The sequence below is a fragment of the Lithobates pipiens genome, unplaced genomic scaffold (assembly GCF_037356315.1).
Source record: "Lithobates pipiens isolate NorthernLeopardFrog02 unplaced genomic scaffold, aLitPip1_a1.2 Scaffold_1, whole genome shotgun sequence".
Classification (NCBI taxonomy): Eukaryota; Metazoa; Chordata; class Amphibia; order Anura; family Ranidae; genus Lithobates; species Lithobates pipiens.
The window spans coordinates 18,469,681-18,489,205 of NW_027507685.1; positions in this window are offsets into that span (position 1 = coordinate 18,469,681).

The following is a 19,525-nucleotide window of genomic DNA, read 5'->3' on the forward strand; positions in this document are numbered from 1 at the left end:
TTTGTCTATGTCCCATGACCTAACATAAATAAACAATAACAAGAGGGGGGGGTGGGGGAGAAGGGATGCAACTTACATAGAGACCTTATTACATTGCCATTTTGTCCACAAATCTCTCCTTCTCTGAAGTTCCCTGGGTAATGGAGCAGTCGGCTCATCTCTCCTGCCACAGACCACAGAATGTATGGGTTTAATTGACTGTTCATCAGAAGATGTTATAGATTATGAGTCACCTGTCAAATTGTTGGCACTGGGCTCAAGTGCAGCCAACCCATGCCCCGGATTTTCAGCAATTCGAGAGACGTGTGATTTAATTGACTTTTCTTCTGAGGAAGAACAACCGAGTGAGCGTCCAGCAAAAAAGCTAGCATCAGGGTAGAACATCACAGAGCTCTGCCCAGCACCAACAGCAGCATTTGCGAACTTCCCCAGCTAGGCCCCACATCTGTGGCAGTTCCGGAGGCTTAGGGGGAGAAAATGGCAGTCACTTCCCAGCAGCAGATCAGGATACAGGGGGAGTAAATAGAGGAGGTGTTCGTCGTCCCTCCCCAACAGTCAGCCATGGTGGCGGAAGCAGTCTTTCCTCCCCAGCAAAGATCCATGCACCTGGGAGACAGTACCAGAGACATGTCACCCCAGCAGCCAGATGAGGTAATGGAAGAGGAAGCATCCGACTCACCTCCCCAATGCCAGCTACACAGTTTGGGAGAGGAGGAATCCAGCCTCCTGCCGAAGCGGATGATGAGGAGTCCCCAGCAGAAGTACTGATAACAGGGCAGAGTGCTACCAACCTCTGTCCAGCACTGGCAACAACTGTGTAGTTCCAGGGAGTCAGGCAGTTAGCCCCTCTCTCCAGCAACAGGCTGATGTAGTAAAGCTTCTACTCCCAGCTGAATCACTGGCAACAGGGCAGAGCACCACTGGCCTCTGCCTAGCACCTACAGTGTCTCTACATCTTCAGGAAGCTGGGATGATTTGCCTGTCTGCCCAGCAGCAGACTGAGCCCTGGAATGTTAAAAACCACCCAGCTGAAGCGCTGGCAGCCAAACAGAGAGTCAACGGCCTCTGCCCCACACCAACTGATGTTAATTATTCCTTACAGCCAAGAATGGAGATCATGCGGACTGACTATGTGAGTTCACTCTGCCTGACTAACGCATGTCCAGACCAGGTCGAGGTCTGGGGCTTTGTTAGTCGACTTTTGATGGGGAAAATGTGATAGACTCACCTGGGACAGTGGCTTTTGGAGGGGACTGAATACTAGCCTCCTGGGCCCTGACATTTGAGGGAGCTACAAACATTTAAGAAGACATTCTGTTATTTAATGCAAAATGACATCATTAAGGAGGCCATGATGGTCTCTGCCAGCTTGGGACTCAGTGGACAGATGCATACCTCCCAACTGTTCCTGATTTGGAGGGACTGTCCCTGATTTGTAAAAATGTCCCTCTGTCCCTCATTCCTCCTAAATTGTTCCTCATTTTAGTCTGATCTATATAGATGTAAATAAAATGCACTTTTTATCTATTAAACAGTGTTTCCCAGTGCTAAACCTTTCATCTAATTTCTAATTGTCTGCATGTGTAAATGCCAAAAGCTAATATGAAGGAATGGTAGTGGTAAAAAAAATCACTTGTGGGTTTAACCCATCTTGTTTTTTTGTACAATTCTTCTTTAAGGGGGCATGGCAAGGGTGTGTGTCCTATGCTTTCATACTTTTGCTGATAGGTGTCCCTCATTTCCATCTCAAAAAGTTGGGAGGTATGCAGATGTACGTGAAAGGAATGCTGATTAATGAGATCTGGAAAGCCCTGGCCTTTCACCCAATAGTTTGTCTCATTTTGTTGTGTACTCTTTGCGGGGTTGTTTGGGGTGTGGTTGTATTCCAATGTTCTATTGGGTCTGTCTGCCTTGGATATTATGGGATGTGTAGATTAGTTAGTTAATTGCAATGTCCCATCTCTCCACTTTCTGTGAGTTTTTTGAGGGCTTGAACAAACAGTGAACTGAACAATAACACAAAACCCTGTAAAATGTACTTCTTATAATGTTTTATTATGAATGGGCATAAAACATGAAAGTTTTTAAAGGCTTATTTTTGTTGATGTACTTTGGTACCTTTGGGCTGGGTTCACACTATTGTTGCATGTGGCTCACAGGAGGGGTCCGGTGTGTCCCCATTCACCGTTTCAGGTTTGATTTCAGCTTGAGATTTTTAGCTGAATTCGGACCTGAGATGGACCAAAAGACGCAGTGGATCCCTGTGCAAATTCGCACCGGAGCCACAGCGGAGATATGCAAACCAATTCCATAGAGAGCCAGTAGCAATCTCCTACCATGGGAATTGAATGCGAGAAACCCACATCCAATTCGCATAGGTGTGAATCCAGCCTGAAAGTCCTATACTTTGAAAGATATGTATGCTCATTGGAGATGTGGTACCATAGACCATAAATCAGTACAAAGTTTATTATTTAATTGAAGCATGAAACTGTTAAATGAAAAGGCATGTGGAAATTTTCCCCAGGGTTCCACATAGCAGTGCATAGCAAAATAATTTGGGTCACACTCTCTGTATCCATTTCAGTTATGTCTTGGGCAATGGTAAAATGCTCCTGGCTGAAACTGCGTGCATCTTGTGTATGAATGTAATCAATCATGCATAATCAGTCTTCATTTGGATATAATCAGCTCTTTTACGTCCACTTTGCAGGCTGAAGAAAATTCTATTTGAGCAGAGTGATCACTCTGTGGATTTCATTGCACAAGCCATTTATCATCATAACACTGAACTGACTAAGGAGATCTGGGAGGTAGAAGATAGAGGATCTGTCAGTACAACTAAACCTTGCCTTTATATCATAAGGCAACAAATTCTGTTAATCAGACCCACCCCACAAGGTTCAATTATTAAAAGTTTAAAAATGTGTCCTTTGAATAGCTGAATTATTGAACTCTTGTAACTAAGTTTGAACTGGCAATCTGGAAACTGCAACATTTTCCTGATGAGCTATTGTATTTGTTAGCATTTATGAGCTGCCTTATGTGCTTTCCTGGGGTTATTTGAGAATAGCAGTCATTCACTAGGCCTGCGCACATGATCAGGGTAGTGATCTCACCATTTCTCTTAGCATTTGACATCAGCTAACACCTTGGATTTCACTGATGCAGCAGATCCAAGAATTGTGAGTAGAACTGGGAAAGGGAGGGGGGTTTTGCAATGTCACCTGACCAGCATGGGGAAGCTGACAGTGTCTCTTTTACCTAACTGTGAAATAGAAATGGGCCGAATGACCCGCTGTTCAGTTCCCAGAACTTTCAAAAATTGCAAAAGTTCGGAACGGAATAACGAACCCCATTGAAGTCTACGGGACCTGAACTTTAAAAATCAAGTGCCCGGCGTTTGATCGGCTCAGCTGGCCCTTCATGATAGCTACATTACTCCACATGGGATTTAGGGGACCCTTCTTACAAGCTGTACAGAACCTTTACACCGCCCCCTCCTCACAAGTCAAGACCCCCTTCACCACATCATCAACCTTCCCAATTACTAATGGCACCCCCCAGGGATGTCCGCTCTCCCCTCTGCTATGTGTAGAGCCCTTGGCCATTAGGGGTAACCCAGACATTCAGGGGGTTTCGGTCAGGGGCAGGGAATTTAAAATATCTCTATTTGCAGATGACATCATCCTCACCTTGACCCAGCCTAGGATCTCCCTGCCCAATCTCCATGCCGAACTAGACCGCTATGGGGCGCTCTCGGGCTATAAAACTAACACCTCCAAATCAGTGGCCCTCCCAATCAATGCTGTAAAAGATGAGATCGATCATCTGCAATCCACATTCCCTTATAAATGGGAGAGTACTTCCCTTAAATACTTGGGGATCTCTATCACGTCGTCCTTTAATACCCTATACCAAGCCAACTTCCCCCTTTATCGGTCGATTAGGGAACTTATTCAAAAATGGAAGACACATCACATCTCGCTTTTAGGGTGGATTGCATCCATTAAAATGGTGGTTCTTCCCGAAGCTCCTTTATCTGTTCCAGATATTGCCCATCCCGATTCCATATGCGCATCTACGTAAACTTCAGAGGGACATGTTGAAGTTTGTCTGGAACTTTAAAAAGCATAGGATACCCTACTTCCTTATGACAGCCTTACGCTCAGACGATGGCCTGGCTTTCCCTAACTTCGTTCGGTACTATCAAGTGGCCCAATAACGCACAATAGTCTCATGGTTCCCCCAGAGATCCTACAGTAAGTGGTCGGAGATAGACAAAATATGGCTGGCTCCAGCACACCCAAACAGTCTCCTATGGAATACGAATGTGGAGGTGGACCATGGCAGGCTACTGGGGTCGATGTCCCAGCTCCACCAGCTGTGGCGCAAACTTTCCCGCGAATGTGAGCTTAAATCAGAGTGCTCCTTGATGAATTCCTTTCTTTGCAACCCCAAAATAATGGCCAGTTTAACTCACCAGATGTCCTGGCCTTGGGCCTGATGGAACCTGTTCCATCTGGGCAATATAGTGGACCCCAGATCACGTAGGCTACTGACATTCTCGGGGCTCCAAGCCAAGCATGAACTCCCCTGACAGACGTTTTACAGTTACTTACAGATTAGACACTTCGTCCAGACTATAGCTCCACACCTCCAATTCTTCCCATTCGAACAGATTATACTAGAGGGATGCAACCGTAGAGGACTGATTTCAGACATATACCGGATCCTAAATGTGCACCAATTCCCAAAGAGAGGTAAACATGCATACATGGTGCGATGGGAGAGAGAGCTAGGAGAGGAGCTTCCACTGGAGGCATGGCAGGCGGTGTGGAGACAAGCAGCCAAAACCTCCTTGTGTACTCTCTACAAAGAAAATTCATATAACATTCTCTTCTTTTGGTACCAGACCCCAGCCATACTCCATAAAATATACCCCTCCACCTCTGATCGCTGCTGGCGCTGCCAGCGGGACAGAAGCTCTCTCTTCCATGTCTATAGGACATGTCCTCTCATAGCCCCATTCTGGAACCTGACCCGACAGCTACTTACCCGCCTCTTCGAGGTGCCAATACCAATGACTCCTAAATGTTTCCTGTTCGGCCTCTCTCAACCAAAGATAGCTAAACCATCTAAGAAACTCCTTAGACACATCCTTACAGCAGCCTGTTGCCTGATAGCTCTCAATTGGAAGAGCAAGTTGACCCCATCCGAAGAGGCCCAATATTCCAGGATTAAGGATGTAGAACTTATGGAAAAAACGACAGCTAGAATACGGGACAGGCTGGAGGAACATAACCTGGTTTGGGAGAGGTGGCATCTGCGGGAGGACTAATGGTGAGCCCGTTCTGGAACGGAACCGAAGACCTTTGAGTATCTACTACTTTACCTTTTTCTACCTTTCCTTTCCTTCTCTTCTACTACTTCTTATGTTGCAGACTAATGACACTAGACAAACATCTGAACCACTACTATGTACAACCTATCCACTCTTGATTTTACAATGTATAGATGGCATATTGTTTCTGTCTTTGTGTACTGTTAACTTTACTAAACTGACCAATAAACAAAACAAGTTAATAGAAAAAAAATCAAGTGTCCATTCTGAAGGCTTATATGCAAGTAATTTGGCATACAATGGTTATGGGGTTTGGGTACTGGCTTAGGGGACATCAATATAAAAAAAAGTTTGTAAAAAACATAACCTTTAAATGAGCGGTGATTTACTAGTTTGTAAAAAACATAACCTTTAAATGAGCGGTGATTTACTAACGCTTAGTAAAAAGATGTTGTTAAGGCAGTGCACACAATCACTGCCAAACCCTCTGCTAGGATAACCTGCAGTATTTACTGTATGCCATTTTGTGAAATTAATCTTCTAAATACTTTATTACTTCTCACCGATCAGCGGTCACGTGACCGCCCCTCAATGTCTTCCTCCAATATGTGTACTAGGGAAGCAGGGGTTGAGATCTCCCTCTGACATTTTCCGGGCAGTCATGTGACCTCCCTCTGTAGTACATACATTGGAGCAAGACAGCAACGAGCAAACACATGACCACTAATTGGGGAGAAGGAATAATGTATGTAGAAGATGAATTTTACAAAACAGCATACAGTACATACTACAGGTTATCCTAGCAGTGATTGTGAGCAGTAATATTTGCACTGCTTGGAGTGGTGCTAGAGGGGGAGGGGCAGCTCCCACACAGAGCTGACAGACAGTGAGGGGAGGGGGAGGCTGACACAGGAGAGCAGAGAGGAGAGCTGCGAATGACGGAAGCACGTAAACCGACCACTGTGTCAGGGCTCAGCAGCCATGATCAGTGTTGGTCATCTTACTTTAACTAATTACTTTTTTAAGTTACAAATTACTTCTCCCAAAAAGTAATTGCGTTAGTAACTCAGTTACTACATTGGAAAAGTAATTAGTTGCTCAACAAAATAACTGTGACTTTTTTTTATATTCTATAATGCAATTACGTTCTATAACATCTTTAATATCAAAAATGTTTATATTAACTGATTGAAGAATAAAAACACTATATATAGTATTTTAGAACATTTGTTATTTATTTGAACTCAACTCAATAGATTGCAGCCTGCCAAAGATATGAATGATCTGCATATAAACATATAAAAAATGAAATATTGAAACTAAAATTCAAGTGCAAAATTAAGACACACAAATCTAAACTTGGGTAAAAAGAAACAAAGGATAATCTGGCCTTTATTTCACTTACTTCCATGCCTCCAGGGATGACTTTCCTCATGGGGAGAGAGAGAGACCCTCCCCTTCACTCGATTGGTGTCAGCTGGTCAGTTGACTTCCTTTTTCAGTGTCCTCCCCGCCTCCCTACATTCTCTCCCTCTGGATAGGCGGGGCGGGATAGGGCGGTCCAGACAGTCTCTCTGAATCTCAGCCTCTTCTCAGCTCAGTGGGCGAAAGCCTCCCTCCCCGCGGCGGAACGAACGGCCAGGCAGCGTGGCCACGGCGGGCCTCCCATTACTGTCTAGGTGGTAGATGTAATTGCGGTAATGCCACCTAAGTAATGGTAACGGCGTTACCATGAGGGGAAGAGTAATCAGTTAGATTACTCGTTACCCTCTAAAGTAACTGCATTAAGTAACTCTGTTTATTTTAACTCAGTTACTTACATCACTGGCCATGATAAACTGTGTTAAGTTTACAGGGTGGAGGACATAGGATCAGCCAGGTATTTAAGGTGATATAGGGGGCTAATTTACACAGAACAAGCACTGTGCTGTTATTCATACATTAAAGGAACAGGATCCTTTTTTTTTAGGATAACAAACACTTTAAAGTGAAACCATAAAAATGAGAAATAACAATAAAAATTAACAATTCCTTTAAATTTAGTGCCTGGGGGTCCCCTTAGTCTGCCTGTAAGGTGGCACATCTGTACCGTGTATAAAGCCTGCTGCAGCATTAATGACATTTACAGAGCCAAAAAAAAATTACCTTTTCTGTTCAAGCTTTCTTCATTTTATTAGCAATGGCTTGGTGAGCCAGTCTGTAGGATTTTCTGGATACATTCCGGTGTCTCTTTTGCAGACTTTGAATGGAAATAACAGGTGCGGAAAAATTGGGCTTTGGGTGTTGCTGGTGTCTTCATGCCATAATGCTATAGAGGTACTTTTGATGAAAGCAAGAATTGGCCTTGCTGTCAAAAATTGAAATGATATGCACCTGCAAAACAGGTGTGGAAAAATTGATCCTTGGGTGTTAATTGTGCCCATGAAACCTACACCAAAGATTTTCTTCCAGATGAAAACAACACCCACAAAGCTAGGCAGCCTAGACAGTCTTTTAGAGATTCCAGATCCAGAAAGCACTTAATCATGGCACCTTTTAGCCTGACTCATTGAAAAGCCCCCTGAATGCATAGTGGGTACTTGTGGGTCATAAGACAATTCAGCAGGGGAGGGCATGGAAGAGGAGGAGGGGGTAGAGTTGACAAATCTTGCATCATCACCACTAGCTGTAAGTTGCGGCACAACAAGCTACAGCACTGAGCCCTGTCCTGCATCCTTCCGAGTTGCAAACAGAATTACCCAATGTGCTCTGAACTAAATATATCGTCCCTGACCATGCATGCTGGGCCACGTGTCAGCAGTAATGTGGACCTTGCGGCTGACAGCCTTGCCCAACGATGCCACAACATTGCCTTCCACATGATGGTACAGACCTGGAATGGCCTTTACGTGAAAATAAATAGCAACTGGGAAGCTGCCATTGTGGTACAGCACATTCTGCAAGATCATGGAAGGGGGCAGAATCCACCAGATGGAAAGACAGGAGTTGTAGAGCCAGCAGCTTTGACAAGATTGAATTTAGATGCTGGGCATGTGGGTGGCAGTGACTATTTTTTTTGCAGCAGATGGGGCAGAGAAATGTACCTGCTGTAGTCTACAGTCTGTGGTGTGTTACTGCAGATGTGCTGCAAGGACCTGGTCCCTGTCAGTGGATGCTGCTGAGAGGTCATGAAGTGTAGTGGGGGTAGACTGAACAAGGAAGGAGTGAGGAGAAGCAGAATTACACCTCTTTTGTGTGGCTTTTAGGTGCTCTTGCCAATAGGAGTGGTGGGAGGTAAATGCCTGGTCAAGCATGTGGTACTCAAATGTCTGGTGTTTTTGCCATGCTTGATGGGCTTGAGGCAAAGTTTGGCCCAAACAACTGAGTTGTGGGAAGTGAGCCAGGAGATAACAGCTCCACAATCTAGTGGAATAGGGTATCTGTTCTCTACTCTTCCATAATAGCTGTCTGTTTGGTGTTGTACCAGTGCCCTCATCATCATTCGCTCCATCCTTCTGATGCTGACACTGTGTAAATAAATACCTCAGCTGATTCCTCCATGCCTGATGCTGGGGCTATGTCCAGAGTAGCTGTGGACAAGGAGGCAGAATAAGCCACTCTGGCAGCTGCAGTGGACTGTGCACTCGTCTCTGCTTGGGTGACAAAGGATGAAGAGGAGATGGATGATTTATTAAGCTAGTCCAGCACCTCCTCTGCATGCTGTGGCTGAATAGCATGGGCAACATCACTATACACTAGAGGAAATTATGTCCTGCCTGAGGTCAGACCATGTCCATCTTTGCCTGTGGACAAATATGCTGCTGGCTCCCTCACAGTGTCATGGGAATGTCTACCTCTCCTTGTTGGCCTCCCAGACATGATGGAGGGTGCTTATTAACAAAATGTGTAGGTGGAGTGGTGTTTGGTGCACTTTAACTTGAGTACTCGCTACACTGACACACTATACTGCAGAAAAACTGCACTGACACACTGCAATATACTGTGGTAAACATGCCCTACTGCACTGAACTATACAGCATTAAACACACAGTAACACACAGAAATATACTGCGTTAAACGTGCAGTAACAAACTGAAATATACTGCATTAAACGTGCAGTAATGCCCAGAAATACACTGCTTTAAACATGCAGTAATGCACAGAAATATACTGCAGTAAATGTGCAGTAATGCACTGAAATATACTGCCTTAAACGTGCAGTAACGCACTGAAATATACTGAGTTAAACAGCACCTAACACACTGAAATCTACTGTGTTAAATGTGAAGTAATGAACTGAAATATACTGCATTAAATGTACAGTAATGCACAGAAACATACTGCGTTAAACGTGCAGTAACGTCCAGAAGTGCACTGCGTTAAACATGCAGTAATGCACAGAAATAAACTGCATTAAATGTGCGGTAATGCACTGAAATATACTGCCTTAAATGTGCAGTAACGCACTGAAATATACTGCTTTAAACGTGCACTAATGCACAGAAATATACTGCATTAATTGTGCAGTAATGCACAGAAATATACTGCATTGAACATGCAGTAATGCACTGAAACATACTTCATTAAACGTACACAAATGCACTGAAATATAATGCGTTAAACGTGCAGTAATGTACAGAAATATACTACATTAAATGTGCAGTAACGCACAGAAATATACTGCATTAAAGGGCACATAATGCACTGAAATATACTGCGTTAAACATGCAGGAATGCCCAGAAACATACTGCGTTAAACGTGCAGTAATGCACAGAAATATACTGCATTAAATGTGCAGTAATGCACAAAAATATACCGCATTAAACATGCAGTAACACACAGAAATATACTGAATTGAACGTGCAGTAATGCACTTAAATATACTGCGTTAAACGCGCACAAACGCAATGAAATATACTGCGTTACACGTGCAGAAACTTACAGAAATCTACTGCGTTAAACGTGCAGTAAAGCACTGAAATCTACTGCGTTAAATGCCACGTAAGGAACTGAAATATACTGCATTAATTGTGCAGTAAGGCACAGAAATATACTGCATTGAACATGCAGTAATGCACTGAAATATACTGTGTTAAACATGCAGTAACGTACAGAAATATACTGCATTAAACATTCAGTAACACACTGAAATATACTGAGTTAAATGGCACATAAGGCACTGAAATATACTGTATTAAACGTGCAGTAACGCACAGAAATATATTGCGCTGAAAGTGCAGTATCGCACTGAAATATACTGCTTTAAACATGCAGGAATGCCCATAAACATACTGCGTTAAACGTGCAGTAACACACAGAAATATACTGCATTAAATGTGCAGTAACACACAAAAATATACCGCTTTAAACGTGCAGTAACACACAGAAATATGCTGCATTGAACATGCAGTAATGCACTGATATATACTACGTTAAACATGCACAAACGCACATAAATATACTGCGCTGAACGTGCAGTAACACACTGAAATATACTGCATTAAATGGCACGTAATGCACTGAAATATACTGTGTTAAATGTGCAGTAACACACAGAAATATACCTGGTTACACGTGCAATAATGCACTGAAATAAATTGCGTTACAATATAATGCGTTAAACAGCACGTAACAAACTGAAATATACTGCGTTAAACCTGCAGTAATGCACAGAAATATAATGCATTAAACATGCAGTAACACACTGAATTATACTGCAGTAAACATGCCCTGACAAAATAAACTGACACTAATGTAAAAATGAATGGTCACTACCCACACACTGACTGAACTATCACTAGATTCACACTAAACTGAAATTCTACACTGATAATAGAAATAGATCATTTGGGTGTTCGTCAAACAGGCAAACAGCCAATGTTTGGCCCAAACTCATGCTCAGGCTGAACTGATCGCCCATCCCTAGTGGTAACATACCTCTCTGAGCTAGTCATCTTCCTCAGCGAGCATGCTGACTGGTTCAGAGAGGCATGCTGAGTGGACGCATCACAGGCCAGACAGGTACAACCAAAGGGCCAGATGTGGCCCTGGGGCCGCAGTTTGCCCAGGTTTGTTTTACAGCCTCCCTCCCTTTGCTGTGAGTGACACAGACTGTTTTTTTTATTTATTATTTTTGCAATAATAAAATCACATAGGAACATATTAAATAAAGCACAATATGAAAGAATTCTGATACTGTGTTGTTTAAACCTCCATATCATCATACATCACTGATCATCTATTTTGATATGCACAATTCGGTCAAGGATAGACATCAATCTATTTCTATTTCTCAGACTCCCTCGACTTTGCAAGATAGGTTGTCTGCCCTTTGCTGAGCAGATGATATTTGCTGGACTCGGCACCTGGGGGGTTGCTTTTCCCCCAGGGAGCCGGTCCAAATTTACTGAAGATGCTCTCTATAGCTTCTTCATATTTTCTTGCTATTATTTTCACTCATTCATTATTTTCTCTTCCCTTCTCTCCTATCTCCAGTCACCCCATGGAGAAATTAACAGTTGTTCTTTTATCAGTCACCTTTCAGGTTCAACACAAGATTCCTTTGTTTACAGTGTTACAGTTTGGATGGCTCTTCTGTATGGGTAATCGATATCAGTTCCGTCTGACGGTAAGTGACACAGAGCAAGACAGCATCCACCTACATCTGCTCCATGGCTAATGCTCCCAGACCCACACTTAATTTAGCTACATATAACGCCCAGGGCCTGAACTCTCCCCTCAAACGAGAAAGATATTCAATAGCTACAGCTCCCTCAAACTAGATGTTATCATGGTTCAGGAAACCCACTTTCCTAATTGGTACATCCCCAATTACCTACACCGTCAGTATCCCTTGTTCTACCTGGCAAAGGCAGAGGGAAAGTGTAAAGGTGTAGGTATTCTATTATCCAAAACTTGTAATTTTTTCCTGGCAGGTGGACTATAAAGACCCAGATTTATCCTGGCTAAAGGGTTTATAGACTCCAGCTCCAAAATTATCGACACCACACTCTCAGACCACCTGTCAGAAACCATGAATCAGACCGAGACAGAAGTACAATTAAATCACACTTGTTTATTAAATAAAAATAAAAAGGTAAATAGAATAAGCGTAGTCAAAGCATAGACAGAGTCCAGTAACCGGATCGAGTATTCAGTCAGGCCAGAGTTCAATAACCAGATCGGGTAATCAGCCAGGCCAGAAGTTAGGGATCCAAGGGGAAGAACAGCAACAGGCTAAGGAGCCAGAAGGGATGTCAGTAAGCCAGTCTTTAAAGTGGCTGTAAACAATCCCCCACAACTTTTTCCCATGTAAATCAGCATAAAAGACCCTAATGAACACTGCTTGTAGATATCTCCTTACTTGCTTAGTATTGTTGTAATCCTTGTTGTTCTGTAGAATGAAGTCACTGAGCATGCCCAGATCTCCCCTGATTTAAGGCACACTCTCTATGTCTTATCTATCTGTTATCAGGACTTCCTACGGCACACCACTGAACTCTGCTAATCACTCAGAGCTTCCTCCTACACACCATGTGACCATGTGACCTCACATAGTCTAAATATTGCCCATTACTGCAGTCTTATCAGCTGAAGCTGATAAGTCTGACAAAGGGAAACATTAGACATCTGCACAAGAAAATACTATGAAATAAACAAGTAAGGTATGAACAGGGAAGCAGGGTTGCCATAGAAACTTTGGATTGAGAAGGAGGCTTGGTTAACAGTACAGGAAGCGCTCAATGTAAGGGCGGAAATACACTCCACTGTGGACTCAGAAAACAATACTTAAGATGGTGCTGCCTAACCCCTGGAAACAAGTTTTTTAAAGTTTCTTTAAACAGTAGTAATATGCGAGTTGGGCTGGATTACAGTGCCTATAGTCTGATAATTACTTATTATAATGGACTAAATGAAAAGAAGCATCAGAGTGGGAGAGTTTACTTCCTCTTTAAACAGGTACACAGGAGATGGTTTCTTGTGAGGTGACCAAGGCAAAGGCAGAGATGAAGTGAGCTGGACAGCTTTAAGTAGGCAGATCAGATAAACAGGATCAGGAACAGCTGGGTAACTGTGGAGAGAGATGAGAGCTGGCAATACTGTGTACACCGCCTGCACTGTATTAGAAACTGTACTACGGCTGCACTGTAGTGTATAATGTGTACATCATCAGAAGTGTAGTAGAAACTGTACACACTGTATTAGATACTGTGTACACCGCCTGCACTGTATTAGAAACTGTACACACTGTATTAGATACTGTGTACACCACCTGAAGTGTATTAGAAACTGTACACACTGTATTAGATACTGTGTACACCACCAGAAAAGTAGTAGAAACTGTATACACTATATTAGATATTGTGTACACTGCCTGCACTGTATTAGAAATTGTACACACTGTATTATATACTGTGTACACTGCCAGAAAAGTAGTAGAAACTGTACACACTGTATTAGATACTGTGTACACCGCCTGCACTGTATTAGAAACTGTACTACAGCTGCAATGTATTGTATACTGCGTACACCACCAGAAGTGTAGTAGAAACTGCACACACTGTATTAGATACTGTGTCCACCGCCTGAACTGTATTAGAAACTGTACTGTGGCTTCACTGTATTGTATAATGTGTACACCATCAGAAGTGTAGTAAAAACTGTACACACTGTATTCTATACTGTGTACACCGCCTGCACTGTATTAGAAACTGTACACACTGTGTTAGATACTGTGTACACCACCTGAAGTGTATTAGAAACTGTACCCACTGTATTAGATAATGTGTACTCCACCAGAAAAGTAGTAGAAACTATACACACTATTAGACACTGTGTACACTTCACCAGAAAAGTAGTAGAAACTGTATACACTGTATTAGATACTGTGTACATCGCCTGAAGTATATTAGAAATTGTACACACTGTATTAGATGCTGTGTACACCACCAGAAAAGTAGTAAAAACTGTACATACTGTATTAGATACTGTGCACACTGCCTGCACTGTATTAGAAACTGAACTGTATTTTATACTGTGTACACCACCAGTAGTGTAGTAGAAACTGTACGCACTGTATTAGATGCTGTGTACACTGCCTGCACTGTATTAGAAACTTTACTATGGCTGCACTGTATTGTGTACTGTGTACACCACCAGAAGTGTGTTAGAAACTGTACACACTGTATTAGATACTGTGTAAACCGCTTGAAGTGTATTAGAAATTAGACACACTGTATTAAATACGGTGTACACCACCAGAAAAGTAGTAGAAACTGTACACACTGTATTAGATACTGCGTACACCGCCGGCACTGTATTAGAAACTGTACAGCGGCTGCACTGTATTGTATACTGTATACACCACCAGAAGTGTAGTAGAAACTGTACATACTGTATTAGATACTGTGCACACCGCCTGAAGTGTATTAGAAACTGAACACACTGTATTAGATACTGTGTACACTGCCTGAAGTATATTAGAAATTGGACATACTGTATTGGATACTGTGAACACCGCTTCCACTGCATTAAAAACTGTACAACAGCTGCACTGTTTTGTATACTGTGTACACCACCAGAAGTGTAGTTGAAACTGTACACACTGTATTAGATACTGTATACACCGCCTGAAGTGTATTAGAAACAGTACACCACCAAATTCACTGTAGATATAGGCTACAAAGAATGCAGAGTATATATATATATATATATATATATATATATATATATATATGTACATGTATATATATAAATAAGACTGTGTATATAGATATAGATATATAGATATATATATATAGATATATATATATATATATATATATATATATATAGATATATAGATATATATATTAATACAATGCCGGAATTGTATTAGAAATAATACACCACCAAATGCACTGTAGATATAGGCTACACTGGATGCAGAGCATATATATTAATTGCAATCATTGCAATGATAATTGGTCTTTGGGTGTCGGTGGTGCCTTCCCACCATAACCCTATAGAGGTACTCTTGATGAAAGCAAGAATTTGCCTTGCTGTAAACAATGATATGCACCTGTCAGACAGGTGCAGAAAAATTGGTCTTTGGGTGTTAATTGTGCCCATGAAACTTATACCAAAACCATCCTTCCAGATGAAATAATTGAACACCCTCAAAGCTAAGCAGCCTCAAAGTCCTGCAAAGATTCCACATCCCAAAAAGACTTAATCAGTGATATCGGGATCAGGGGCTTCCTAGCTGGTAATCCAGGACTGATTCATTTTTATAAAGGTCAAACAGTTCACGGAGTCTGTGGACAGACAGGTTCTATGATCAGTACCAAAACCTCCTGCAGCACTGAATGCCCGTTCTAAAAGCACACTGGATGCAGGGCAGCCCAACAACTCAATAGCATACTGGGCAAGTTCTGGCCAGCTGACTCCTCAATGGCTGATTTTAGGGCTATGGCGGGAATAGATGTGAACAAGGAGGCAGGTTCATCCACTCTGGCAACTGCAGGGGACTGCACACTTGTCTCTGCTTAGGTGACAGAGGATGAGGAGGATTAGGAAAGTTTAGTAAGCCAGTCCACCCTCCTCTGCATGCTGTGGCTGGATAGCACAGACAAACTCACTAAACAGAGGAAATGATGCCCTGCCTGAGGACTGACCACCACTTCCACCTTTACCTGTGGACACATTTGTTGCTGGCCCCCTTACAGTGGCAAAGGAATGTCTGCCTCTCCTTGTCCTCGCAGACATTATTGGGAGGGAGGGGGAGCTTCTTATAAGCAAATGTAAAGGAAAAGTTGAAATCTATACGTAGATGCACTTTAATCAATGTAAAGAGGTGTTTGGTGCCCTATAATTTGAGAACTCACACTACACAGACACACTCCACGGATACAATATAATACACTGCAATATAATGCGCCAAACATACAGTAACGCACACTGAACTATATGGCGTTAAACTGGCAGTAATGCACACAGAAGTAAATGGCGTTAAACTGGCAGTAAGGAACAAAACTATATGGCGTTAAACTGGCAGTAACTCACGCAAACGATATGGCATTAAACTGGCAGTAATGCACAAAACGATATGGCATTAAACTTGTAGTAACAAACACACACAACTATATGGCATTAAACTGGAAGTAACGCACACAGAACTATATGGTGTTAAACTGGCAGTAACGCACACAAAGCTATATGGGGTTAAACTGGCAGTAATGCACGCAAAACTATATGGCATTAAACTGGCAGTAACGCACGCAATACGATATGGCGTTAAACTGGCAGTAACGCACGCAATACGATATGGCGTTAAACTGACATTAACGCACACAAAATGATATGGCATTAAACTGGCAGTAACACACACAGAACTATATGGCATTAAAATGGAAGTAACGCACACAGAACTATATGGCGTTAAACTGGCAGTAACGCACGCAAAGCTATATGGCGATACACTGGCAGTAACACACGCAATACGATATGGCGTTAAACTGGCAGTAACGCACACAAAAAAATATGGCATTAAACTGACAGTAATGCACGCAATATGATATGGAGTTAAACTGGCAGTAACACAATCAAATAGACGTGTTTAACCGTCACTACACTGAAGCTATCTGAACTGTCCCTACTCTAGGTATACACTAATGTCAAGATTACTGACACGGTCTCACTACACTACAGTGAAACTATCTGAACTGTCCCTACTCTAGCTGCACACTATGCAAACCTGAATGCTGGTCCTCCTCACTACACTCACACTATGCCTAAACTGACACTTAACTATTATTCTACACTTACACTTAAAGCAAAATAACACAGTATAGCACAATAACTAACTAATAGCACTGAACAGAACCCTGTTCTATCCCTCTCCATGCCAAAATCACAATGAAAGTGGCTGCCATTGAAAGAATACTTTTATACTGTGGGGCGAGAATGAGCCATGATTGGATAAAGTCATGATGACAGTATCCAATCACGACTCTGATAGTGCTCTGTGCCCTAATTGGCTGAAGATTTCACTGCTTCACCAAATCAGGGCTTGCAATGCACTATTCAGTGCTGCAATGCATTGAGGTCGGTTCGCCTGTTTCCCGAAAGCCCGAACAGCAAAAGTTCGGCCCGAACTTATACTCGAGCTGAACCGTTCCACCCTCCCTAGTAACTAACTCTAAAAGTACATTTGTAATTGGAGTTTGTCCCTGATGTTAGCAGATCACTTTTTTGGAGCCTGCATCCTTTGGTCGGGTGAGTGGTAAGGGGAGGCTTGTAGCTGAGTAGTTAGGATGATTTCCAATATACACTGTAATTAGGCAAGGGAGGACATTTATTTTATTATTATTTTCAGTACTGTGTATCTTAAATGTCATGTTCACATATGGAATAAGAAATGCTCTATTAGTCCACTTGCATATAGGAATTGACCCCATTGTGCTGCTCCTGGGAATATGCGATAATGTCACACCTAAGACCCCTTTCACACTGACGGACCGCTCAGGTCCGCCTGTCAGTTTTTCAGGCTGACCTGAACAAATGCTCCATGCAGGTCTATGGAACAATGGATGTCAGCGGTGACCATGTCCGTTGACATTCGATCCGCTAAAGTCAGACCTATGGCGATATGTTCGCATCTGTCCTGGCAAAACGGATCGGATGAGATCTGATGAAAATGGATGTGCTGTCCGTTTTCATACAGTCCCTCCATAGGAATCAGCAGCACTCTGAGGCCGCGTACACACGCGGGGACTGTTCGCTCAACTTTGTCCGTCAAACAGTTTCAGCGGACAGTCCTCTCAAAATTAGCATGGACGGACTTGCCCACACACGACGAACGAACAGTCCGCTGAAACCGTGCGCGATGACGTGAACGGCACGTACGACGGGACTAGAAAACGACGTCCTATACACTGCAATGCAAACTTCGGCGTGTAAATCCTTTCTGAGCATGCGCGGAACTTAGTTTGACGAACAAGCCTACACACGAGGGGACTGTTCGCTGAAACAAAGTTTCAGCGGACAGTTTTTCGGAATTTCCGAAAAACTTTGTTCAGCAGACTGTCCGCTGAAACTGTCCGCTGAAAGCCCACACACGAGCGGACTGTCCGCCGAAACACTGTTCAGCGGGCAAAGTTGAGCGAACAGTCCCCGCATGTGTACGCGGCCTGACAGGCCCCTTCCCCCTCAGTGAGCAGAGATGGACCTGTCATACGCCGGCTCAGCGTAGATCAATGTAGAGATCTCCTGCTGAGCTGGCGGACTCCACTGAGCGGATCCAACTTGTGTGAATATGGCTTAACACACATAAGAGACTGTTTGTATTCTATGCCTCGTTTTATGCCAGGAAGACTATCTTAACTAAATGGAAGCACCCTGAACCCCCCATGGTTTCCCGTTGGAGAGCCCTGATTGATTCCATTTTGCCACTATATAAACTCACATATATGAATCGCAAATGCTCTAAGAATTTTGAAAACATCTGGCTGCCTGAGTCAAGCACTAATGATTCAGCCACCTTGCCAGGAAGCTCACACGGAAGGGAAACCGTACGGGGATACAGTATTGCACTGCCCCCCCCCCCCCCCGCCCTTGTAATTTCATTGATCCTCCCCTTCGCTCCTCCCCCCAGCACTCCCCCCTCCTCTCCTTTCTTCTTCTTCCCTCTTTCTTCCTTCCCATACCCCCCCCCCCAAAATGGACTCGCTGGTAAGCTGATGACGTCACCCCACAACTAACAGTCAACCGTGCTAGTGAATAAATATTAGCATCCTAGACAGGTTCACCTAATGATGTCCTTTACCAATTGGGGTAAATATAATGCTGTGGTTCGATCCATATTTGGCACTCTATCACTTTATGTGTTCTTTTCCACATGACACATTTCACTAGTATTTATTTGTGTATTGTAGAGCTACACTGTAATTTGTATGTAAACTTTCTCTCTTCTGTTAAAGAAGAAAGAAATGCTCTATTAGATGCAGGCAGACATTCTCATTGTGGTGAAAGCAGAAATCACCATCTCTGTGCAGAATAGATGGAAAGGTCACGAGGAATTTTGCACATGCTGTAATTTTAACTTCCCATAGAAATTCAGAATGCTCAATAAATGACATTGACATTATCTTAAGGCCACAGCTTTTCATGATTGCAATTCATGTTTGACATCTTGTCAAACAAGAGATAATTCTCTCACAAAA